The sequence below is a fragment of the Acinonyx jubatus genome, chromosome E3 (assembly GCF_027475565.1).
Source record: "Acinonyx jubatus isolate Ajub_Pintada_27869175 chromosome E3, VMU_Ajub_asm_v1.0, whole genome shotgun sequence".
NCBI lineage: Eukaryota > Metazoa > Chordata > Mammalia > Carnivora > Felidae > Acinonyx > Acinonyx jubatus.
In genome coordinates, this window is record NC_069398.1 from 9,321,380 (window position 1) to 9,348,814 (window position 27,435).

The 27,435-nt window shown below is 43.9% G+C and overlaps 1 long non-coding RNA gene across 2 annotated transcripts in view; it reads left to right on the forward strand.

The window, feature by feature from the left end:
• Positions 1 to 27,435, forward strand: part of LOC113594825 (uncharacterized) — a 243,967-nt gene that overhangs the window by 145,681 nt on the left and 70,851 nt on the right. For both annotated transcript variants that reach the window (XR_008294535.1, XR_003415271.2), the window contains exon 3: positions 19,538 to 19,670. This is a non-coding gene — a long non-coding RNA (uncharacterized LOC113594825). The remainder of the gene's footprint in view (positions 1 to 19,537; positions 19,671 to 27,435) is intronic.

The following is a 27,435-nucleotide window of genomic DNA, read 5'->3' on the forward strand; positions in this document are numbered from 1 at the left end:
TGCAAAGAGAAAGAAAGGAGACAGGGAGACCCCAGGTTCTTTGGCCCCGACCACCAGAAGCATGGAGCCCCATTTAGTGAGATGGGCAAGACGGGTGGGTTGGACAGGTGTGGATGGGAAGACCGGCAGCCCATTTAGACACATTTGGTTTGAGATGCCAACGAGACACCCATGCCGAGCTCTGAAAAAGGAGCTTCTGTGGAGAGACCCAGGTCTGGAGATAGAGCCCTGAGAATCATCAACAAATAAACAAAGACATTAAACCCACAGGACCAGAAAATATGCCGGAAGGAATGAATGTAGACGAAATGAACTCAGAGGGGACAAATAAAATGTGACTTCATTTTCACTCATTCCTAACTGAAATTTGATATGTCCCTCAATTATGAATGAGGGAATAAACCACAGTAATGTTAGTGTAGCCGTGAGCATGTGGCCAACAGGAATCCCGGCCAGTTATCATTAGAAGTGATGCAGGTATTTCAAAATATCATTTACATGTATCACTGTTTCAAAATCTGGGAGTCTTTAGACCCACCACTGGATCTCTTTTTTAATGTGTTAATAAATAAGGCCACATATTACCATTTCACACAATCTTTTATTAAATATTTTGATAACTCTTTCAAGGTAATTAGTTTCTTTGAAATGCAATGTACTTTTATGGATTTTTTTAAAAAATCGTTATTCTGACAAGGTCTCTGTAAGCTTCATCTGTCTGCCTTAGGGTTCTAAGCTGCTCTTCCCACCCCCAAAGAAAGTTTCAGACCTCTGGTTTCAAGGTCTAAGGATCAACAAAGGAAGTGGAGTTGAGCCAGACCCCCCCCACCCCCCACCCCGGCTGGTTTACAAAGCTGGTCTCTCTCCCTGTCTCCAGCCTCTCTTCCTGATGACCAAAGTCCTGTTTGGCTGGCCCTCCACTCAGTGCCACTTGGATTCTATATGAGCAAGCCAGAGCCTCTTCGCCCAGTGACCCTGTTTTCCAGGAGGCAGACAAGCATTTATTTATTTTTCTGTTTTTAAATGTTTATTTATTTATTGTGATAGAGAGTGAGAGTGCGTGTGAGCAGGGGAGGGGCAGAGGGAGGGAGGGAGGGAGGGAGGGAGGGAGGAAGGGAGAGAGAGAGAGAGAGAGAGAGAGAGAGAGAGAGAGAGAGAGAGAGAATCCCGCAGGCTCTGTGCTGACAGCAGGGCTCAATCCCACCAACCATGAGATCATGACCTGAGCTGAAATCAAAGTTGGGCGCTTAACCAGCCGAGCCACCCAGGCGCCCCAGGGAGCCAGTATTTAGAGACATGTTATACTCATCAGACATTCTTGCAACCTACAAAAAAAGACGCTCAGCCACACCATGCACGTTCCCAGGACAACCCTTGCAAAGCATTCAAGTACAGGATTCTAGAGCTGGGGAACAGAGAATTGACACTCTCGTTGTATTCTTCTGTGGCTTGCTTTCTTGGCGAAGCATTCAGTGCAGGGAGATCTCCTTAGAGATCATGTTCTGTCTGCATTGATTCCATCACAGGAGGGATGCATCCCTCAAAGAACACATCATGCATTGAAAGGCCACTCACAGAGGTTAAGTTCCTTTCTTCTAGCAGCATCCTCTGTTTTCTCCTGGCTCACTTACCTCCCTTTCCTGGCCCAGGCTGGAGTCAGGCATAGGGGGAGGGGACCCCCAGTGAGAGCTATTTTGATTGTTCTTTTGCAGATTTTCCATCCAAAAACTCGTGGGTGCCATTTTTCCCTCTGCACCTCTGAAAATAGAAGCACCCGAATGTTCAGATCTGCATTTGGGGCCCTGCTGCTTGAGGCCTTCTATCGCAAGGATACCGTTTTGGGATGTAACAAATGGCTGAATAGATTTTCTTGGCTCACTCCCACTGCCTCAAGGCAGTAGTCAGTGGGGTAGTGCATTTCAGAGCATCAGCTGTATCCCAAAAGGAAACCAGAAGTCAGAAAGCATCATCCTGCCTGTATTGCCAGGGAAAGTCTTCATATGTCATTTCCATAGTTTGTAAAAGAAAATACAGAGACGAGTTTACCGCAAAACATGTATTATTAAGCTTTAAGAAACATTCTGGACCAGCTCTATTTGTTTTTCTCCCATGGGTAAAATAAGGGAACTAATCCCTAGTAAATGAAAGAATGCATATATGAGAGGTGGGGATTTCATTATGGATTCGCTTTGGCTGAGATGGGTGATCTCTTCTCAGGAAAAATACCTTGATAAGTGGGAAAGCGTTCACAGGGCAAGTGTGGAAGGCCTGAGCCGGCAGAAACTCATGTTCGTTAAAGACTTGGCTAAACCACTTGGTCTAGCAACAGACAAGAATTCGGTGAGAAACAGACACGCCCTTTAATACATTATGGAAACTTGTTTTTAATAACCTCGAGGTGGGAGAGGCCTTTCTAACCATTCGTCCTCTCAACAAGTATTTTTAAGTGCCAGGCACTGTTCTGGGCACTGAAACACAGGGCTTTGTCTTCTAGATGACCTCCCACGCATATAAATGGGTGTCGGACCATTTGGAGAAATCTTTGCAAACATAAGGCGTCGGGGACACTACAGGGTGCTTATAAGTTGGCGAGAGTGAGGCCTTTGCCATCAGCTAGACCTGCCAGGGTTCAAAATCCCACCCACCAGTCATGTCACCTTGGTCAAGTCACTAAGTTCTCTGGGCCTCTGTCACCCACAGAGTTGTAAGAGGCAGGTGACTTAATGGGGTGGAACACTTAGCATCATAGCACTTGCTCATAATATGTACTTCCCAGTGATAGCTGCTGTTGTTAAATAAAACTACCTGCTGTATTTGTTCCCAGAGAACTTACCCTGCAAAAGTGCGCTTTTATAATAAGCCAGTGTTATTACTGAAGTTCAGTCACTAGAAAATGTTCTTTTTTTTTATTAAAAATTTTTTAAATGTTTACTTATTTTTGAGAGAGATAGAGAGAGAATGAGAGCACCAGCAGGGGAGGGGCTGGGAGGGAGACACACAAAACCCAAAGCAGACTCCAGGCTGTGAGCTCTCAGCAAAGAGACAGAAGTGGGCTTGAACCCGCAAACCATGAGATCATGACCTGAGCTGTAGTGGGACACTTAACCAACTGAGCCACGCAGGTGCCCCAAAAATGTTCTTTTCTTTGTTTCGTTACAGCAAGAATCAGCATTGTGTTCATCTGTGTATCCTCTCACGCAGTCCATCATGCATCTTTGGGGGCAATTTGAGTTGTCTTGATGGGGTGGGGGTCCTACTGCATCCAGTGGGTAGAGGCCAAGGACACTGGCAAACGTCCTACTATGTCCTGTCTACAACATCCCGCTGCAACAAAGAAGTATCTGGACAGAAATGGCATTAGTGTCAAATTTTGAGAAACTCTTCTCTAGGAGGGGTCTAGAGTGTTGAGTCACATATTGACGTCCCAGTATGTGTCAAGCACTTGGCTAGTGTTAGAAATACAGTGTGACCAAGAAGGACGTGATTCCCATTCTCGTGGAGATTGCACTTTAGGAAAGGAGAGAGAGTCATTTACACTAATAATCACGGAGCAATTCTAGCACAAATCACCCAGGGGTAGGTCACATGGCGGAGTCAGAGCGTGCAGTAGCAGAAACTATCCCGGTGTGTGGGAGCCTGGGAAGCCTCTCCGTGGAAGTGGCATTTAGGCCGACACTCGAAGGATCTGGCTGGATTTAACCCATGACCTTGGTGTTCTAATCATTGTATTTTGGGCCCCTGGACTGAGCAGTTCCCTGGCATCGCTATTCACGAAATCACAGTGAGGTGGGAATGGCATGGCAGTTAAGAACGTGGATTCTGGGACCAAATTGCCATGCTTGGTAACCACCTCGGGTGGCTTCTCTGTCGCAGTTTCTTCATCTGTAAAATGGGAATGAAAACAGTGCCTGCCTCATTGGTCCTCAGTGAAGATTAAAACGAGTATAATAGTGTGATTAAATAATGGGAAACATTCGTACCATAAATACTACCTAAGTATTAGCAATTATTAACATTAATATTGTCATCTTAGATGAAGGAGCAGGTCTTCTCCACGAGAATCAGCCCCACTCGTCTGGGAAATGGTGAGAAAACACAAGACAACAGTGAGCTCATCAATTCACTTCCATTGTTTTTAGAGTGAATTTGGCTATGTTTCTTTGAAAATGGCAGATTTGAGACTGGAGTGGGACCTGCTTTCTTCCCAGAAAAGTGAACAGTCAGTGTGAGAACTGCCGTGGGCACAATGTCAAACAGAGACAAAGACACAAAATCCAACTGTTGTCATGTGGTGGTATTTTCAGACTCCCCTCCATAGTCTTGATTCTTTAAATCCTTTGTAAACTCATCCAAATCCTCCCTTCTCTGGAGCTCCCACTCCATTAAAACAGGAATTAAATGTTATTTTTATAGTTGGCATGAAAATACTCTTTAGGGAATTCTTTTTCAGAAAAACATCTTGATAATAAGCTTTAAATATGGAAGGACAGTAAAACAAAGAGACAGATGACCAGGTCTAGACCCCCAGAAATTTTCGTTGGGAGAACTAAGAGATAGGAAAAGGCAAAAAGTTACAGAAAAACATCTGGCCAAAGGGCCAGGAATGGCATTAAAAAAAATCATCAGTAGGGAATAGCTGAAGGATTTTCTAGATCACATGTGCCTAAAAATCAATTTTCAAGTTACTTGCTGGGTAGAAGTCATCCATCACCTCGAACTTCCCTTTAAGACTGTTACACACCCAAATAAATGTCTTTCGTAAATTTTGGACTCAGAAAATCAAAGAAAGGTTTCTGGCATCCACATCCGCACTGGCATCCCCAGAGTGAAATTAACAGGAAATTAGAACCAGAGGTCATGGTAAGAATATCAGACTCTGGAATCCGCCGAAATCTTGGAGCAGAGATTAAAATTTCCAGCCCAGTGCGGAATGGAGGGCTTGAGTCAACTGTAAGAGAATAAGGCTGGGTGTTCTCAGCTGACTTGTGAGCCACGTGACCCTCTCCTTTGTAACATTTCATGCAGTGATGCATGGATCACTGGAGGAACTAGGTTTATAGACCATCCTTATGATTGTTTGGGGAAGATTAGACATAAAAGACAGTGAAAGTAGTCATTAGGTTCTCAAAACAAAACAAAAGCATAAAAATCTCAACCTAAAAAATTATAAAACAGCCTAGCTAAGCCTTCCAAAAAGAAAGGTTTCTTGTTGGCTGAAACAAAGAAGTCAGAAAGGCACAAATAGACTGGTTGTACTGATTTAAGATTCACAGTGAATCTTAAACTTTTATTTGCTTCCCCCACCTAGGCTAAACTTTGGTTTGGGATGCACTAAGTGAGCTTTAAAGAACAGTCCTTGGAGATGTCTTTTGCCTGACTGATCACCCCACAATCAGGTATGTCCTTTTGAGCATTCAACATGATTCAATCCAATCAGCAAATTCTACAATCAGCAAAATTGTGTAGAAGGAGCATGGATGACTAATTCTGACAGAGCCAAGTTAGATTCTAAGTTCTGTGTGACGATGGGGAAGCTAGCTTAGCCTCTTGGAACCTCAATATTTTCATCTGTCAAGTGGGCATAAGCATACTTAACCTTACAGGTTAAGGGACCATAAAGTGAGACCAGAAGAGGGACGTGTGTGTGTGTGTGTGTGTGTGTGTGTGTGTGTGTGTCTACAGTTGATTCACATCACGTATCAGAGTGAGGTACCATAAAGTTGCAAGAACAGCAGTTTAGGTTCCTGCAAGCCTTTGGTCACAACATTTTCATCTGGCGGTCAACACAAGCCTTGGCTATGTGTGTTTCTATTTAAAGACAGCTTATCTAGTATTATTGTCCGAATTTTCAGCCTTGAACCCACTCAGCCAGCAACACTGTAACTCCTATCTGTTATCCAGCCTATCTGATGCACCTGCTTTCTCTTGCAAGCACATCACCTCCTTGCACTTTGAAACTCTAGACGGCACTTGAGCACTATGCTTGGGGGACCATTTTGAACAGAGAAATAACGAATAAAAAGTACAAAAATGAAAAAAACCCCAAAACTCTTTAGCACTAAACAGACTGGGGAAGGACCCTTGTTTACAACATGAGAAGTGCAGCAAGGCTTGCTCGACCAGAGCTGGAAATGTGCACACTGAGAGGCTCAAATTGCTCGCAGCTCTTCTCACAGCTGCGAATGACTGCCAACACACCACATGTATTGAATTGGGGATTACAAATAAATTTTAGTGGGAAGGTGAATTCACAAACACAGAATCTGCAAATCATGAGGACCAACTGAAATGAGATAGATGTCCCACACTCCAGTCCTTATAGGCCTTAAGCAGATCTCAAACCCCCAGGCTCAGCCCTTACAGGCCTGATTTTCGTCTCTGTCTTCATTTCCGGCCCCTGGTGAGTTTCTTCTCTGTTAAGTTTGGGTTGGTATTTTTATGTCTTTGCTCTGTGTCACCTTGCCTCCCTGTATGTTTGTAGCAAGAGAGGATGCCATCGGCCTCACCTTAGCCTGATAACTTGCTGGAAATCACGTGTGGTTCATTTTCTCCCTCTCTTACTGCAACTTGTGCCCCCATGGCGATGCTGTGCAAACCCCATCACAGCCCCACCCTGCATTTCCACTGCCCGCTGACCCCAAGTGTCCTGGGTCTGCCACTTATGGCCATTGCACCCCATGTAGGGACAATACCTGTTCCAGGTTTTTCATGACAGAGGCCATGGCACCTAACTAATATCTTCAGTATGAGGGCATCAGGTTCTGGAAAGATCTCAGCTGTGGCCTCATACTCTCCCAGGACCAAACTGCCCACCGCCCCTCCCCCCCATGACAACTTCAGCCTGGTCTCAGCCTCTTTCCCCAGTCTAGCTTCTCCCCGTGCCTTGGGGTGCATCCTCTGCTGGTGTCCCCCATGGTTTATGCTGCTAGCTGACCACAGTCAGAGCCACATGGATCAGCAGAGATATAACCTTGATCCTCAAAGGTGAAAGGACCAGTGCTTCAATCCCTTTTTCCCCAGTCTCTGCCCCCTACGCAACTCTAACCTGTCCCCCATCAATAACCCTCCAAATTCATTTCCTGTCAATGCTATAACAAACGACCTCACGCTTTGTGGCTTCAAACATATTTATTCTCTTGCCATTCTGGAAGTCAGAAATCCAAAATGAGTCTTCCAGAGTTCAAGGCCTGGTGTTGGCAGAGTTTGTTCCTTCTGGAGCCTTGAAGGGAGAATTGTTTCCTTGCCTTCTGCACCTTCTAGAGGCTGTCCTTATCCCTTGGCTCATGGTCCTGTATCACATGGCCTCTTCTCTCTCTCTCTCTCTCTCTCTCTCTCTCTGCTTCCATAGTCATCTCGCCTTGTCCCTCCCCTGACCTCCTCGCCTCCCTTTTGTAAGTACCCTTGTGATGACATTTAGGGGGCACCCAGGTAACCCAGGATGATCTCCCCATCTCAAGATCCTCAACTTGATCACAGCTGCAGAGACCCCCCCTTGCCATACTAGGGAGCCTCCTGGATCCAGGGACTAGGACTTGGATATCTTAGGGGGGTGTGGAGGGGCATTAATCAGCCCACAACACCCTCCTTCACCTTATAAAGGAGAAGGGGGCTGTGAAGGCCTTCAAACTAAAGAAGGACAACGTTTACATGCTGCTGTATACACCTTGCCTTCAGGGCCAGTGCTGCCTCCTTGGATGGCACCAAAGGCACCACTCAAGTGGTTCTCAGGGATCCAGGAACCTCCCCACCATTGGACCCAGAAGGGCTGACAAGGTTTAAATGGAAGTTTCTCACCCTGTGTTAGTGATCATTATAATAATGTGTCTTACCTTACCCTGAGTCCTGCTGATCAGAAGGTGCAGAATTCTAACAGTAAATGGAACATAAGCATGCCAAGTTTATACATGCTTTGTGTCATTGGGTTGTTCTCAGAAGCCTGTTAGTGGACACCATTCTTCTTCCTGTTTTCTGGATGAGGTAGCTGAAGCACAGCTAAGGATCATGCTCAGAGTTCCTCAGTTATTAACAGTCACATCCAAGAGTGGGAGCCAAGCATTCAGACTTCAGAGCCTGTGCCTCCAACAGCTACAGATCATCGTGCTGCCAGGTTCTGCCTCTAAGTTGCTGTGTGACCTGGAGGAAGCCACTTTCCCTCTCTGGTCGTAGGTTATTAAAGTACGAGCATAAAGCCAGGTCAGAACTTCTCAACTTTAGCACTTCCGACCTTGGGACCAGATTACTCTTTGTGGTGGAGGCTGTCCTGTGCAGGGTATGACATTTGCCAGCTTCTCCGGCCTCTGCCTGCTAGATGCTTCCCCAACAACCCTACTCGACTGTAATAATGACACACATCTCCAGACGTTTCCAAACATCCCTTGTTTGGAGGCAAAATCTCCCCTGGTTGAGAACCCCTGGGAATTAACCCGTCAGGACTTGCCACACGTATAATATTCTGGTATTTCCTTAGCTTCAAGTCAGAAAATTGCTTTACATTCAAGAAGCTCCCTAGGCAGGCAAGAGTTCAGATGCAATGTGCAAGCTAACCAGTCTTATAAATTAGCACAAACATATGTCAGTGGTAATTAATTAAATACCTCCGTCGCATCACTAATAGCACCAGCTGAGGACAATATTACCATTCACAGAGCACTGCCGCCCATTTCTCAGCTTCACGTCGCAAGAGGTATGAGTAAACAGTTTGTTTAGCGGGTTAAACAAAAGCTGTTGCTTCCTCGCTTTGAAGGAAAGGGAGAATGTCCCCCAGAATGGACACGGAGCCTTCTCACCCTCTATTCCTGCCACCTTCCGTGAGATCTTCCCAGGGAGCCAGTTTCCAGGCGGTGGACAAAGGAACTGGTCCTCAATGTTGGCTTCTCCTGTGCCCTCCCCAAGTGAGAGTTTGTTAGCTGCCGAGTTCAGGCTCTCACATCACATTATTCCGTAGCAGCTCTCCAGCCCCCTGCTTCTACGTGGTACGTAGATGCTATTTTCTTATTATCTGACATCATCCCCCACTTGAATCAGTGTAGGTTTTCGTTTGTTCGCTTATTTAGTTTTTTGTTTGTTCGTTTGTTCGTTTGGAGCATTTTGGAGTTTTGTTTTATTTGGCTTCGTTTTGTTTGGTGCTGACAGAAGTCATGAAAAACATAGACAAATATCTGAGTCTGTATTCCAAGTCTTCCTACAACGTGATCCTGGACACGTGGCTTAACGTCTCAGCCTCAGTTTCCTCTCATCTGTAAAATGGGGACAGGAACACTGATCTCAAGGATGGCCGTAAAGATTAAATTAGACCGTACCTATTCAGCACCTACACAGTGCTGGGCAGGTACGAATAGTGCCCTTCTGCCAAAGTGGTTAGCCAACAGGCGAATACTTGGCTTTGAAATTTTCCCTTAGCTTCTGGCTGTCACTGTTGAAGAACGGTGTTAATATACACAAGATGGTTTAAGTCCACACTAAGGGAAGGAAGAGGTGGAATAATCAGCCCCTGAATAATGAGCGTCTGACTACATACTATTGCTTTGGGAAGCGCAGCTCCAAAAGGCTGAGTCCACGCTGGCTTTAAGTAGGAAGATGTATCCTTCCAACTTGAGCTCAGAGTGGGAAGCTTTATCACACACATGCTTCACATGCACACATAGTCAGACTGCAAAATCGAATCCCCTGGGCCACCACACTCCCGAATCCATGGAAAGAGCCAATGTAGTATTCCATAGCATTACATTTGAGGAGCTTAGCATAAGGAGCAAATCTCTGGCCTCTGTTATAATGCTGAATGATCAGCGCTTTGGCTAATGACCACCCCCCCCCCACTTTTCTCATCTCCTGTGTCAGTTAGCTTTCACCAGGTTATGCTGTGTAACAAGAAGCCCCAAAAATCTCAGTGGCTTACAACAGTTTGGTTTTTACCATCTCCTTATCTGCTGGTAATCACAGGTCAGCTGCAGCTCTGTTCCACATGGCTTCTCTTTCCAGGACCCAGGTTTCAGGAACAGTCCCTATCAAAGCTCAGTGACAGTCATGGGGCAAAGGGAAAGAGCAAGAGAGCTGACGGGAACACACCATCTTAAACTTCTGCTTGAACATGGTTGGCCTTATACCTACAGGTCTGCCACTGGCCAAAGCGAGTCCCGTGGATGAACCTAACATCAGTGGGTCAGCAGAGTATAACCCTCTGACAGAATGACTGAATACTTGGAAGTATACTCCCAAATTGGGGGAAGTGATAGATTATGCTCTAAGCATTCCCAGGCCTTCTCTGATTTTAAACTAATTTTCAATTTTTAGAAGGCAGACTAAGTCAAAGGCTTTTTAAAACTAAAAAATCATTAATTTATTTTTAAAATTCCAGTATAATTAACATACCATGTTATATTAGTTTCACATGTACAACCTTCATGATTCAACAATTTCATACATTACTCTGTGCTCATCATGATAAGTGTATTCTTAAACTCCTTCACCCATTTCGCCCTTCCTCCACTGGCCTCTCCTCTGGCAACCACCAGTTTGTTCTCTATAAATAAGAGTCTGTTTCTTAGTTTGTCTCTTTTTTCCTTGTTCATTTTGTTTTCTTAAATTCCACATATGAGTGAAATCATATGGTATTTGTCTTTCTCTGACTTATTTCACTCAGCGTTATACTCTGTAGATCCATCCATGTTGTTGCAAATGGCAAGATCTCATTCTTTTTATGGCTGAGTAATATTCCACTGTATGTATATATGCTGCATCTTCTTTATCCATTCATCTATCGATGGCCACTTGGGTTGCTTCCATGTCTTGGCAATTGTAAACAATGCTGCAGTTCACATAGGAGATCATATGTCTTTTCAAATCAGTGTTTTCATATTCTTTGGGTAAATACCCAATAGTAGAATTACTGGATCATGGGGTCGTTCTATTTTTAATTTTTGGAGGAACCTCCTCAGTGTTTTCTCCACTGGCTGCCCCAGTTTGCATTGCCCCCAACAGAGGAAGAGTGTTCCTTTTTCTTCACATCCTTGCTAACACTTTCATCCTTGCCAATAAAAACACTTTGTGTTTTTGATTTTAGCCATTCTGACAGGTGTGAGGTAATATCTTCTTGTGGTTTTGATTTGCATCTCCCTGATGATGCGTGATGTTGAGCATCTTTTCATGTGTCCATTGGCCTTCTGGATGTCTTCTTTGGAGAAATGACTGTTCATGTCTCCTGCCCATTTTTTAACTGCATTATTTGTTGTTTGGTACTGAGTTGCATAAGTTCTTTATATATTTTGGATATCAACCCCTTATCAGATGTATCATGTGTAAACATCTCCTCCCATCCAGTGGGTTGTCTTTTTGTTTTTTTTTTTATTTTTTTCCCCCTCTGCACAGAGGCTTTTCGTTTTGGTGTAATCCAGTAGTTTACATTTGCTTTTGTTTCCCTTGCATAAACATATATAGAAAAAATGTTTCTACCAACAAAGAGATTACTGCCTATGTTTTCTTTTAGGAATTTTAAGGTTTCAGGTCTCACAGTTAGGTCTTTAATTTCATTCTGAGCTTATTTTCTTGTATGGTGTAAGAAAGTTGTCCAGTTTCATTCTTTTACATGTAGCTGTCCAGTTTTCCAGCACCATTTGTTGAAGAGACTTTTACCCATTGCATATTCCTACCTCCTTTGTTGTAGATTAATTGATCATATGATTGTGGGTTCATTTCTGGGTTTTCTATTTTGTTCCATTGAGCTGTGTGTCTGTTTTTGTGCCAGTACTGTACTGTTTGGATCATTACAGCCTTGTAATATAATTTGAAGTCTGGAATTGTGATACCTCCAGTTTTATTCTTCTTTTTCAAGATTTCTTTGGCTATTTGGGGGTCTTTCATGGTTCCATACAAACTGTAGGATTATTTGTTCTAGTTCTATAAAAAGTGCTGTGGTATTTTGATAGGGGTTTCATTAAATCTGTACATTGCTCTGGGTAGTGTGAACATTTTAACAATATTTGTTCTCCCAAACCAGGAACAAGGGATATCATTCCATTTGATTGTGCTTCTTCAATTTCTTTCATCATTGTGTTTTATAGTTTTCAAAGTATAAATCTTCTCCCTCTTTGGTTAAATTTATTCCCAGGTGTGTTATTATTTTTGGTACAATTGTAAATGGAATTATTTTCTTAATTTGTCTTTATGCTACTTAATTATTAGTGTATAGAAATACAACAGACTTCTGTATATTGCTTTTGTATACTGCACCAATCAAAGGCTCCTTATACACACTATGAGGGGTCCAAAGCTCAAAGTTCCTCTTAAGTATTCTTAGGGTCTGTGGACTCCAACAAGGTTTGTCTAACAGATTTCTAACAGATAACTTATCAATCCCTAAATACTCTCTGTCAGAGCAGGAATCCATTTATGAGAACAGTAATCCATGGTAAAACATCCCTTTCAGGCATCTTTGTGACTTCTAGGTACTTTTAGCTGAGGGAGGTCACGATTCCTTTCTAAAATTGCTATGGCTATGATAGACCTCCCATTGATACAAGATGGAAGGACATATACAGAATATAGGATATGCGTGCACGTGGGGAGGGATAGGCTCCTGGGGGATACAGAAATGCTGTCACCAGATGGAAAATATGACAGCTAGCCAAAACTCCCAAGTGTGTAAGAAACATCAGTTCTTCCACTGGTTTCTGAGGTTGCTTTCACATCTAAAATGTTACTGATCTACGTTCAGAAACCACCTCCTCCATCCAGACTTCAAACCAATTTCAACATCTTTTTCTAAGTATGATCCAATCATACTGCTCTCCCCTCCACCACCACTTGGAAGGAAGCTTTCAAACTGTCCTTCATTAATGCTTCTACTTAGACCTAGGACCCTTTTCTTCCCGTTCAGCAATACCCACTCCAAATGCCATCACCCATCTTCCTAGTCATCGGATCTCCCACTTCTCCCCAATGCATTTACCTTGGAAAACTTTGCTGTCCTTGGATGTCTAAGCAAGCCTTTCATAATATTGTTAAAGCAGCAGTCTGAATGCTCACATTGAGTATGCATGCATGGCCTTAGAAGAAAAAACCTTACCCATCTTCTATGTTATCATCAATAACTATAATGTCGGCTATTTATTGAGTCCCCTATGATGCTCTAGGCTCTGTTCATAATTTTCATTTATTGTATCTACTCTTGAGTACAGAGGAAAATATATTATTACCCCAGTTGAAGAGAGGAGCCAGTGGAGACTCAGAAATGTGAAGCAACTTGCCCAAGTTCACAGATGCTAATAATTGGCAGAGCAGGAATTCAAACTTGAGTTTTGCCCGACCTCACTATCCATGCCTTCCTGCTACCTAGTGCTTCCTTCTACCTTAATGCTTCATGGAAAAGTGTTATGAAGGGCACGCCACCCTGGGCCTGAACAATGCCCATTAAGGAGAACTCACACCTTCCCTGCTGTTCCTGTACACTTCGATTCACTCAACAGACTGAAGAATGGAACTGGAGACACTTAGTCCTCTCCAGACAATAAATCATTGGCTTTTTATCTGTCACCGGCTCGATTTTCCAAAGATTTGTTTTCGTCAGTTTAATGAATTATTGGATCACCTGGAAATTGCTCAGAATTAACCTGTGGCTGACATTAATGGATCTGCAACACAAGTGTCGAGCTCTCTCTAACCAGTCCAATCCATCCTTTTGCGAGGGGGCCGGCTGCCCGGCACGCGGCGATCCGTCCATTTTGCTGCTCTGTCTGCCTGTGTCTGCGGATGGCGAGCAGGCACCAGAGGAGTCCGTCAGGAGCCCGGGTACCGCCTGCTGCTTACCCTGCCTGTGCCGGCAGGAGGTGAGAATCCTAATAAATCCCTTCACGACTTGCCACACGATCCCCTGGTTCTCTGAGAAGCCTTTGGCAAGGGTTGGGCTTCTTTGTTAGGATCCACTCTACATCCCCAACTACCCTCGAGCCCTCTTAGCCCTGGTTCCAAGTATTTCCCTAACCCATCCGGTTCTCTCCACCTCCGCCAACACCAACCAGCCTCGTCAAGCTGCCACTACTTGATGCCCGAGTTGATACAAAGCACTCATTCTCCCTGTTCCCACCTCTGCCCTGCAATAACCTGCTGTCCACAGAGTGATCATTTTATATCAAATAATCACATCCACTTTGCTTAACATTCTCAGGGGCTTCCCCCTGTGTTTGGAATAAGACCCCACAAGAGCATCCATGAGCTGGCTCTGCCTCCCTCCCAGCAGACCTAGGACCTTGCCCTGAGCTCTCACTCGGCCCCAGTCACTTTGGCCTTTGGCCTTGCCACATACCCTACTCATATTTTGGCCTGTTTTGCTCACAGCTGTATCCACAGGACCTATGACAGAACTTGACACACAGCAAGTACTTACTGCATCGGCTTAATTCATCAATCGGTTATTTTCAAGGTCCTAAGAACATTGTAGAGAATGAGGACACAGAGGGCTTCTGACGGCTTGTTAAGGTTTAACAACCAGGGTCAGCTCAAATGAAGTCCCAGCTCACTGTGTTCCCCTACCACTTCCCTTCACCCTCACACTCTAGACTGTTTCTAGACTGTCTCTTTGGTCTGGAGAGTTGCCTCTCTAGACCAGAAATCGGCACACTTTTTTTTTTTTTCTGCAGAAGGCCAGAGAGTGAATATTTGCAGACCATTCATTCTTTGTCCCAGCTACTCAATTCTGCTGTTGTAGTGCAGAAACAGTCATAGACAATATGTAAATGAATGACCTCGTGTGTGCCGGTAAAATTGCCTACCTGCCGTAGGCTGGATCTGGCCTGGTGGCTGTAATTTGCTGCAGTCTGCTTAAACTCTAAGCTCCTTGGGGAACCCTAATACACGGCTGGCCACCATTCAGGGTTTGTTGGAGAAAGTCCAATATGATGGAGGCAAGAATTCACCAAGTGATGTGGAAATTAAGAAAGCCGTCTTCATAGCCTTCCATGTCTGAGACCAGCTTTTCACATCTTGAGCGTTGCAATCAAGTCTGTCTTCCACAGTGGCTTGCCCCATTCACAAGCTGTGCAGCTTGGGACAAGTTACCAAATTGTTTTCCGTCTTTCTCCTATAAAATGGGATGAACTAATCTCTTAGGGGTCTTTTAAAGAGCAAAGGAGATAATGTAAGTGATTTCAGATGAAGTGAGAATTGCCCTTCCCTCCACCCCCCACATGTGCATACATGCATGTAAGTAGGCTGGTGCAAAAATGGTTGTGATTGTTACTGTTCAGTTAACAACCTGGCTTTTATCCTCCTGAGTGATGTTTAGGATCTAGAGTAGCAGCTGAATTCCTAAGGACAATGGAAGGCATTTCTTTTGTGATGCTTTAGGGGAAAAGGAGAAAAATGAGGTAACTGGCAAGGAGAGAAGATTTGGCTGGAAAAAAATAGGTGGTTGAGGGAGATTTTCATCTCGTATGTGGTGTCTGATTGTAAAATCGTTTTCCCTTTACTACCCATGGGATTCCAGTTAAACGTCCTTTTCTTATTACTGCACTGGGTCCGGGGGCCGGGGGGGGGGTGGGGATCCATTTATTTTCAGGAGGGGCTAATCTGCACAAAAGCTGAACCCTACTCCTTCTAGGCATGAGCTGAGAACAAATGGCTCCCTTGCCTGGCACATGCTAGGGTCAGTAAATGCTAGTTAGTTCCATTCTTACCTCCCCTTAATCATTTCATCTTTACACAAAAAAAAAAAATCATGTACTTCAGACTCAGTGCCAAAAATCCCTAAGTCTCCAGTACTGGATGTTTGTTGAAGGAAGAGAATAATTCAAATGAGGCTTGCCCGGTAGAGATCCCTCAAGGATACCTAAGAATGGCTCGCAATTAGCATACTCATTCTTAATATATAAATGGATGCTTCTAAAGTGCTGAAGTGTGCTTAAAAGCAATTTGATTATCAGTAGTCACAGCATTCTTTTTGCAACCTTTCCCCCACATATTCACACTGCTTATGGGGAAGTCTTTCCAAAGGGTGGAGGGAACTAGAGACCAGCCCTTGCCAGTATTATCACAAATTACAAATAAATAGTCCTTAGCCTCATGCTCCCTGAAAGAGAGAACTCAACCAGGTTCCAATTGTCATTTTTCCTTATGTGAATTATATGATCTTGAGTAAATCACTTATTCTCTCTGTGTTTCAGAATCCTAATAAATTGGAAAAGATCCTGTGCCCATGGATTGGAGGATTTAATATTGTTAGTGTGTCACTTTAGCTTTCCTGGCATTTTCTCACATCGGAACTGTGATTCAGTTCCTGGGTGAAGGTGCTCTAAAAAGCTCTTATTCTTATTTTTTTGTCCTCCCGTAATTCTGGAGATATGCAAACACACACACTGTTTAATTTTTTGCTAGTGCTTTGGTATCATATATAAGAATTTTGCTAAATCCAAGATCATGAAAATGTACCCTTGTGTTTTCTGCCGAGTTCAATGTTTTTGGCTCTTAAATTTAGATCATTGATCTATTCTGAGTTAATTTATACCTAAGGTGTGAGGTCAGGGAGTCAAACTACAGCCATGTGGAAATCCATTTGTCCCAGAACCAGTTGTCAAAGAGACTATTCTATCCCCACTGAATGGGCGTAGCATCCTTGTCCAAAGTCATCTGGCCATAGCTATATGGGTTTATTTCTGGACTCTCAATTCTGTTCCACTGGTTTATATGTCTAGCTTTATGCCAGCACCACACTGTTTTAATTACTATAGCTTTGCAGTAAGTTTTGATGGGGAGATATGAGTACTCCCAACATTGTTCTTTTTCAGGATTGTTTTGGCTGTTCAGGGCCCCTTGCAAATCCATATGAATCTGAGTACTAACTTTTTCAATTCTGCAAAAAAGGGCCATTAAGATCCGATAGGCCATTAGAAAAGATTTGATAGGCCATTGAATCTATAGATCACTTTGTGTATGTCAACATCTTACCAATATAAATCTTCCAGTCTTTGAACACAGGATGCGTTGCCATTTATTTAGGCCTTCTTTAATTTCTTTCAACAATATTTTTTAGTTTTCAGTGAACAATCCTTCTTGCCTCCTTTGTTAAATTTGTTTCCAGGTATTTCATTCTTTTAGATGCTATTGTAAATGGGATTGCTTTCTTAATGTCCTTTTGGGATTATTCATTGCAGGGATATGGATACACCATGTGTTCATCTTGTCCCCTGCAACTTGGCTGAATTTGTTCTTTAGTTCTACTAGCTTTCTTTTAGAGTCTTTGGGATTTTCTATATCATGTCATCCATGAACGGAGATAATTTTCCTTCTTTTCCAGTTTGGATGTCTCTCAATTCTTTTTCTTGTCTAATTGCTCTGGCCGGATCTTCTGGTACAGTGTTAAATACTAGGCAGGAAAGCAGGCATCCTTGTTTTGTTCCTAGTTTTAGGGGAAAAGCATTCAGACTTTCACCACTGAGTGTAATGCTAGCTGTGCATTTTTCACAAATGCCCTTTATTGTGTCAAGGAAGTTCCTTTCTGCCTTTGTTCTCTGAGATATTTTATCATTAAAGTGTGTTGGCATTTTGTCAACATCATTTGAGATGATTATATATTTTTCTTCATTCTACTAATCTCATGTATTACACTGATTCATTTTCTTATGTTGAATCACCGTTGCATTCCTGGGATAAATCCCACTTGGCCATGGCATAAAATCCTCAATAATATGCTGTTGAGTTATATTTGCTAGCATTTATGGATTTAAAACAGTATTTTTTTCTCTTTCTTATTATTTTCTTTCTTTTTTTGATATATGAAATTTATTGTCAAATTGGTTTCCATACAGCACCCAGTGCTCATCCCAAAAGATGCCCTCTTCAATACCCATCACCTACCCTCCCCTCCCTCCCACCCCTCATCAACCCTCAGTTTGTTCTCAGTTTTTAAGAGTCTCTAATGCTTTGACTCTCTCCCATGCTAACCTCTTTTTTTTTCCTCCCCCTCCCCCATGGGTTTCTGTTAAGGTTCTCAGGATCCACATAAGAGTGAAAACATGGTATCTGTCTTTCTCTGTATGGCTTATTTCACTTAGCATCACACTTTCCAGTTCCATCCACGTTGCTACAAAGGGCCGTATTTCATTCTTTCTCATTACCACATAGTACTCCATTGTGTATATAAACCACAATTTCTTTATCCATTCATCAGTTGATGGACATTTAGGCTCTTTCCACAATTTGGCTATTGTTGAGAATGCTGCTATAAACATTGAGGTACAAGTGCCCCTATGCATCAGTACTTTGGTATCCCTTGGGTAAATTCCTAGCAGTGCTACTACTGGGTCATAGGCATAGGTCTATTTTTAATTTTTTGAGGAACCTCCACAGTTTTCCAGAGTGGCTGCACCAGTTTGCATTCTGACTAACAGTGCAAGAGGGTTCCCGTTTCTCCACATCCTCTCCAGCATCTATAGTCTCCTGATTTGTTCATTTTGGCCACTCTGACTGGCGTGAGGTGATATCTGAGTGTGGTTTTGATTTGTATTTCCCTGATGAGGAGCGATTAAAACAGTATTTTTAATAAAAGGCAAACACTTGACAATTCCATTGCAACCATAATGTAATGAACAGTAGTCCATTCTCTCCTGTCTGCCTGTAACTAACTTGCCTCCCTAGTACTAGCACTAGATTTGTACTTTGATGATATGTTTGCTGTATAGAGGGTAGTTTAGTAAAATAGCTGATCTTTTACATCCTTAAGTGTGTGTGTGTGTGTGTGTGTGTGTGTGTGTGTGTGTGTACGTGAAGCAGCATAGCATAGCAGTCAGCTAGGGGCTTTGGCGTCAGAAAGATCTGCACCAAACTTCTGGTTCTGTCACATACCATCCTTGGGAACCTGGACAGTATTTTACCTTCACTGAGCTTCAGTTTCATCACCAGATTATTTACTTTCTAGCTCTCAGAGCTGTTAAAAAAGAAAAAAAGCAGATGAGATGTTGTATGCAAAGCACAACACAGTGCCTAGCATCAAACAAAGTCTCAATAACAAGAGCAACTCACTTATCAGGATCATTTAGATGTAACAAGTTGTAATTATGTTCTGTTTGAGTATGTTTTCCCCAGGAAGTTAGTTTTTTTCAGAAAAACTCTTAACATGACCTTCTGATGGAGGCTATGATTACATCTACCCTGCCAGAGGTACTGTGGAAACAGTTCCCTAAGGCATCCAGATGTGTCCACAGTGTAGACTGAGGGTACCGACATCTCACCCAGTGCTAGGTGCAGAGCCTCAGCCTCAGATTTTCCCTGATGTCCTGCTCTGTCAGGGCAATGGGGGTTCAGCCTTGTCCAGCCTGGCCCTTCCAGGGTGATCGCCTTCCTGGGCCAAGGGAAGGGTGCAATTCCCCATTCAGCCACCAGGTGGCAGATGACCATTCCCAGGAAGGAAGTTTAGGTGGGCGGGTGCCCTGAACCTGAGCCTATTGGAATTTTTTAAAAAGGTCAGGTATTTGAGCCACAGCCTAAAGTCGCAGCCTAATTACAACTCAGTAGAAGAGAAATGGCTAATGCCGGTGCTTCCTTTGTTTCTCAGCCTTATCTCAAGAAATGGCGCCTTGTTGGGAGTGGACTTTCTTCTTACCATCCAATTCCAGGAGTGGTGCAGCAGGCGTATTGCAACACTGACGAGGATTCGGATTCGTTGACAGTGTCTCCGCAAACGGGTGGTGAGAACAAATGAGGGAACACAGGTGAGGTGTGGGGAGCAGTCTGCACTCAGATCCAGGCTCACTATCAGAAAAAAACACGGCCTAACAACTGTTCTAAAAAAGAAGGTTTATTAAAAATAAATTTTTAAAGTTTTTTTCTATCAGAATATGAAGGGGCCAAAGTATACCGTCTACTGATGCAGAATAAGATACCATTTTTAAATATGCAGAGGGATGGGGGAGATCTTTTTATCCTTCCTCCTCACCTCCAGTGCCACTCCAGAGAACCTTAAATACAGTAGCAAAAATTTCATCCCGAGGCATTTGGACATGCATTTTGCTGGGTAGTGGGGAAGGCTTCCGGGCCCAAAGGCGTTTCCTGATGGGATTTCGGGTACCACCACCAGCTGTGCCAGACGCTGATGCTTCCTCCTGACCCAGGTTTCCTAGAACAGGGGTTTTAACCCTTAGGGTGTTAAGGACCCCATCTGCAGCCTGAGGTCACCTATGGGCTCCTTCTTACAATGATGTTTTTAAATGCATAAAGTACACTACATTGCATTACAAAAGAAGCCTGTAGTTTGATCTTAGCTATGATTTCTGTAAGTGAAAAGTCACAGATGTTACTAATATTATAGTCATTTTTCTTTATACTCATCATTGACTGACATGCTCAGTGTTAGGTGGAACTTTGTGACAACCGATAAGCAAATTGTTCTCACCCAATTCACAGACTCCGGAATTCTAGCCACAGATATCTTGGGTCAGTGGATCTCAGGTGAAGAACAAAAACACGTCGTTATTGCTACCACCTTAGGTGTCCTGAGCAGTGAGATTTTGTTGTTTATTTCAGCAACATACATTCCATTTTGCCCCAGTGGAATCTAAGTGAATTGATTCAGAACACATAGCTTATCACCTTTTTTTTAATTATGAGACTGAGAAAAACTACAAGTGTACCTTATGTTGAGGGGAAAATCCATCTAATTGGTATTGAATGGTATCAACAGCTAATTTTTTTTAACACAGCAATTCTACATAGAGAAAATTGGTTTAGATGGTCAATGGAAAACAATACTGTTTTAGGGCTTAATGAGAACAATTCTTCCTTTCCTTAAAAAGTTCTCACTTCGTGGCCAGATTGATATGGCGCTTATCAATTGCCACATTGCTTTTCATTAGAAAGAAAGAAAGAAAGAAAGAAAGAAAGAAAGAAAGAAAGAAAGAAAGAAAGAAAGAAACTTTCCTGAAAACTTTTAGCCCTGTGGATGTGTGTGTGTACACATGTGTGAACTTGTGTGCATATGTGTGCCTTATATCCCAGACTTGTGATATAGGATGAATAGTTCCATACCTAGTAGAGAAAGCCTTTTGAGATTGTTTCCAAAATAGCTAAAAGAGGGGGAAAATACAAAGAGGCTTGGAAGGGCAAGAGGGCAAAGAGATTCCTCACTCTTGCCTGACTCCCCTGAAATAGCTTCCTTTGTCACATCTGTTACGGTGACTTCATATTGTCACAGGTTCCACCCTCAGAACACTTACCTCAGTTTGAAGGATCAAAAAAAAAAATTAAGAGTTGTAAGTGTGTTCCTATTTTGACTTTTCCCTGCCTACGATTCCTTATTGCTTCTCGAAGCAGAGCCCTTCCTACTGTTATCTGTAGCACCTCCCCAATGCAAATACTTTGTCTTAAGATAATGCCTGTAGAGTGACTTACTTAATGGTTTGGTGAAGTCAGGGCATATCAGAACCACCCAGCATAAGGTTGGGCTATGGTCACTTCAGTACAAAACCAAGCCAAAAGTTTGAGCGGGTCAAGACAGTCAATCCTAGGTTGAGAAAAAGGAAATGGGCCACCTACGAGGATGAAGAATCCATGCCTTTTCTCATTAAGCATGATCCTGTTGGTGTCTTTCCATGTTATCTTCCAGGATTGTCTACACAGAGCATTGAGAGCTTAGCTGAACTTAGACCAAGAAATTTCATGTCTTTATGGATGCTTGCCTCATATGTGTCTACACTCGTGTGTACATCTTCATGTTTGTGTCTTGTATGTGTCTGATGCAGCATGTCTGTGTATTTATGTTTGTGTGTGTGTCAATGTAATTATATGGCGTATATGGCAATGTGCGCTGTGGGTTGAACAGCATGGTAGACATTGCATGGGGCTGAGCTCCAGGATTACACTTTGTATGTTGCTAAACAAATGCCACCAAAGAAAAGCCAGTCGTTCTTAGTATATTCAAGGGCCCGAGATACTGAGAAACTCCTTGAGAAGGAAAACAGAAACCCTGAATCTGTGGAATGTCCTGACACCCCATTTCAATGAGTAAAAGTGACAGAGTTAAGCTAAACTTAAGAGTCTGTCAACAAAACTGTTCTTTTAATATTCTACCAAGCAAAACTATATAATGGAGTTGAATGCAAACTTGGGATGGATTTTTAAGGTAAACATGAGACATTTTGTTGTGTGAATGGACATCGTATGGGAAAGTATTAGAGATACAGAAAGTAAGGCTGATTGGTACTAGGCTGGGGAGGGCCTTGAATGCAAAGGTCAAGGCAAATGACCCTGGGGGAGCCATCAGGGGCTCTGGCTAAGGTGTGGCACAATGAAGGGCATCTCTGCCATCCCCAGGGTGGTCCTAGCATTGGCCATGGTCCCTGGGTCTTCCGCACAGACCAACGTGGGCATATTCTAACAGGTATATAGTTGAGTTTCTTGTGGAAATGAAACCAAGTCACTGTGAGCCCAGCATTCCGCTGACTGCTTAACTCCAGGCTCTGCTATGCTCTCATCTTTTTGAATTGCCTAAATGCCTATATATATAATTTTTTTTTGAGAGAGAGAGAGACATCATGAGCTGGTGAGGGGCAGAGAGAGGAGACACAGAATCTGAAGTGGGCTCCAGGCCCTGAGCTGTCAGCACAGAGCCCAGCGCGGGCTTAAACTCACGAGCCATGAGATCATGACCTGAGCCGAAGTCAGATGTTTAACCAACTGAGCCACCCGGGTGCCCCCCTAAACACCCATTCTTATGTATTTATTAGTTCATTTAACAAACATATATTAAGGGCCTACCATGTTGGAGGCTTTGTCCTTGGTACTGGGGATTGAGCAGTGAACAGAACAAACCAACAGCCTGTCCTCATGGAGCATTCAATCTAGTTGGGAGAGACACAAAGCATGCATTAAACCAGTAAATTATGTACCATATTAGATAGGAATAAGTGCTTAGGAGAAAAAAAAAATTGGTGAGGTAGACACGGGAGTTAGGAAGCAATGGGCCATTTAGAACTTTCAAGGAGAGCCATCAGGGAAGGTGGTGTTTGAGGTGAGACCTGAAGACATGAGGGGCAAGCAGATGTCTTGAGAAATAAGAGTTTTAAACAGAGAAAACAGAGGTAGGTGCTTGTCTGCCTGCCATGGCCAAGGGATTCTGAAGAGGCCTGTGTGGCTGGAGCAGAGTGAATGTATGGGGAGATTTGGTCAAAGAGGGGATGGAGATCATCCTCAAGACATTGATTCGATCTGAATTCTGTAAAGAGTGAGCTGTGGGAGGTCAGGAACAAAGCTGGCATTCTTCAAAACAACGTCTGGAGCTGCATCCACAAAATGAAGCCACAGTTGCTGGTATGTTTTAGAAAGATGCTCAGAGCCAACCGTGGGCTGTAGTAACACTGGCAAGCTGTGGCAATAAGCTGAGGTCCTGATTTAATTCCCACATGGCCTGGTTGCAATCTCTCTTCACACTGGAGGCTCTGAGCTCCGTGTTCCAGCCTCTGAAACCCCTTTCTCTCCAGAGAGTGGACTTGTCCTCCACCATCTGTTGAATCCAGCCAGCACTGAGAAACCAGAGGGGGTGACCAAAAATATCCAAATCTCTGTTTTCAGGGAAACTATCAGACCCAGGCTCCCTTTTATCCTACCCTCGTTCCGTCGTCTTTTCTAACACATCTGGATTTCAAAGGAAATTGAAGCCACTTGTAACCGATGAATCACAGGCACTGAAACCATCGGGTGGGTTTTACACAATCCATTTAATATTTCAGCTCTTTACATTCCAGTCTCTCTTCCCCCTTCCCTTCTTTTCCTAATGTTTTTCCCTCTTCTTCTCCCTCTTCTAAATATTCTCCTTATATGTAGAGACAAAGGGTTTTTGGTTGCTTGGGGATTTGGGGTAGGTTTGTTTGTTTGTTTGTTTGTTTGTTTGTTTGTTTTTTGGCTAACCAGGCACTTTGCCTGCAAAGACTGGAGCCCTCCCTCCCTCTTCTCATTGACAGCTCTTAGTATGTCCCCCAGACTCAGCCGTCTGTGGCTTCTTATTCCGTGGGCTCCCTCCCTTGCCGGGAGGCAGACATCTCACCTGTCTCTCACCCCTCCAGGCCTGTCTCTGCAGGAGCACCCATAAAGAATAGAGTAAGTGGGGTCATTGCGTACTCCTCTAGAAGGAGTTATGATTTGGCAGAGGGCACTTTTATCACTTTTCTGCAAATTGCCTCAAAAGGAATGCCACTGAAAAACGAGGCAGTTTGTTAATAAGGCAGCACGGAACAGGCTAATTCCAGTCACGACTTGCCTGCTGTGCTCAACTGCTATTTGAAAGGAAATCCTTCTTGCTTTGGAAGTGTATTTGGCATGGTGCGTATAACAAACATCAAGAAACCCTGATTCAATCCAGTTTGGCATTACATGAGAGAAATGCGGCTTGAAAAGATCCCAGAGTAGCTATGGGTTTGGCCTACTCCAACTTAAGGGGTGAGATTTGATGGGCAACGAAAAGTTGTCCTCACCAAAAATACCTCCTTCACCATCATCCCCACTACCACGTTGATTCTCTCCACTCGTCACTCTCAGAGTGCAAACGTGTTCACGTCTCGTTTGTGTTTCCAGCTAAACACTTGCACGTCTTTACCAGTGAGAAGCTAAGTACTCCACTTAGAACCTTCCGCCCCGGTCCTACTCCTCCAGGGCTTATCCAGGCTGGAGGGGATCAGGCATCCTCAGCAATGAGCAGAGGCCAGGAGTCTGCTCAGCCCACCGCTGCCATTGCTTCTCGCAGCCACATGGTGTCGCTGTGGAAGACCGGTTCTGCCCCGCTCACAGACGCTCCACTTGGTAAAACCTAAATCCCAACAGAGGCTGCAGAGGTTCTGTGAGAGTCCACAATCCACTCTCTTGGGGTTCGGCACAGCCAACAGTGTTTCGTGCTCGTTTTGTAACCACAACTCTTCCGATCAGCCATTGTTCTCAGGAGTGCAAGCATCGTATTAAGGTCTCTGGGTCTCTGGGAGCTTCCTGCATCAGCCAAAACCACACCCGAATATGTCTCCTCTGTGAAGAGACTCAGGGACCCTATTGTTGAACTGAGCACTGTAATTAACACAGCTAGGACTTACCCCTTTCTTTGAAGTCATCTTATTTTAGGGGTCTAGTTGCCCTTCCCTGCTCCTTTGCCATGGTCAGGGCCACCTGGTCAACCTGGACAACTTGGTCAATAACAACCCCCCCCCCCCCAAACACATATGCACACCTAAGTCATGGAGGTACCTGGGCCCAACTGAAAAACTGAAAAACTACATGTCCCAGCTTCCCTTGCAGATAGCAGCAGCTAGTGAGATGTGAGGGGAGGCCTTTGGGTGGAGTCATTGGGCAATCGCTCTTGATCTTACCCCATTGCTTCCATTTGGAGGCCAGACTTGTAGAGAGAACCCCAAGAAGCTCTCTTGGACCATGAAGTGGCCCAGAGGATGGAAACCATGAGATAGGGATGTTGGAGAGAAAAAGATAGGAAGAGTTTGGGTTTCTGATGACCAAGGAGCTGCTATACTGTCTTAAGTATTTATCTTCTGATTCATGTTTTAGCTGGACCTCTCAAACTTTAATATGCATGCTAATCGACTGTTAAAATGCAGATTCTGGTTTCGGGGGTCTCGGGAGGCCTGGGATTCTGCAGTTCCCACATGATCCCCGATTAGGGGTGCCAGATAAAATACAGAGCACCCAGTGAAATTTGAACTTCAGAGAAACAACAAATGAATTCTTAGTGTAAGTATGTTCTAAATGTCATTGCATGGGATATACTTATGTGAAAAAAGTTTGTGTAAGTATGATCCAAATCTTGCCTCCTGAGCCAACAGGCAAGCTTCCTTTCAGGCGCAGCAAAAATGCATATTGGTTCTCAGGGCCGTAGTGTTTATAGGGCTGGTGGATTTCCAGTGTTTTTGTGTGTTTTTAGTACTGGTGCAAAGAAAAGAAACTCACCCCGTCTAAGTCGGGTTTTAAAAACACATCAATGGAAAAGGTGTGAGGGGAGCCCTTGACTCCAAGACAAGATGTCCAGCAAGTCCTTAGGAACAGTGGCTGGGGCCTCAGTGGTTGGGGACAAACGAATCTCTCTCCCTCTCTCTGTGGGCTTGAGTTCTGTCCTGCCGTTGCTCCTGTCTACTCACGATGAACCAGCATCTCCTTTTTTTTTTTTCCCATCAAGTCTCTGATGCACTCCCAGCTTGCCCGGGCTTTTGCCGTGACAGCAGCCACCCCAGTCTTGGCTCTCCTGAAGTAGAAGAGGCAGCGTGGCCTCAAGGCTTGAAGCAGGGACTCCAGATTCACATGCTGGTGCTGCCATTGTTGGTACGATGGTGGGGGAGTCATCATTCTATCTGCCCGCCAGCTTCCTTGCCTGTAACATAGGGAGACAGTGGTACTCACCTTGTAGGATTGCTGTGGGCTTGAAATAAGGTGAAATACGCACAGGCCTTAGAACAGGGCCCAGTGCAAAGTAAGCATTGAATAAATACGTGCCAGGTGTTAGTATAGCACAGCCTCTGACTCCACATTCCCAGGCTCCGGGTCATCTAGTTTAAAATCTCCAGAAGAGGAGGGTCTGGCTGGCTTAGCGCCGAGGGCTTCCAGTGCTGGGGCCGTGAGGAGGCTAATGATGTCTTCGGGAAAAAAAGCTTGAGACCTTGGCACTGTGGGAACACGAAGGAGAATCACCAGCCTTGCCTTATTTGGAAACAGCATCCCAGAGAAGTGACACTGAGCATCTTGCAGAACACAGAGGTTTGCAGTTGGGAAAGGACAAGAACATCCCAGGCCGAGAGAAGACTTTTAAGCATAAAGAACAGAGAAATGTGAAAGAGCTTGATGCCCCTCTTGGAGTTTCCTTAGCAGCACTAAAGATGTGTGATAAGATAGGGAGGTCGACAAGCAAGACAGAGAAGTCTTTTACTGGCAAATGGAGAAGTTTGAACTTTGTTCTGTGGGCCAGGGATGCCAGACGAGAGCCAAGAACCTCTCAAGGTCCTTTATGCCTGATCAGCGGTCCGGGAGTTCACTTTGAGGATTTTCTTAGACACCTTCTGGTGAGATGACTCAGGACAAGTTGAGGTCACCACTTTGAGCCTTGGTCTTGTCATTGATGATATGGCATTAATAATACTGTCTACCCTATAGAGTTGTGAGCATTAAGTAAATGATAATTTGGCAAGAACTTACAACAGTGCTTGGCACATAGGAGTTGGTCAGTAAATGCTGATGACTGCTAGTCCTAGTTCACCCATAATTTTAAAATTAGCATAGGTATTTTTTAGATCATTTGGGTGGCCCACTTATAACCTGCAATGGAATGCACTTACAGTTGCAATGGAATGACAGTGTCCATGTCTGCATTAATATTTATGATCTCACCAGCGCTAATTAGCATGTCCTTCACTGTCATGGGTTATTGGGAAAAGAGCAGACATGGAACCGATCCTTAAAGGGTGGCTTTGTTGCAAG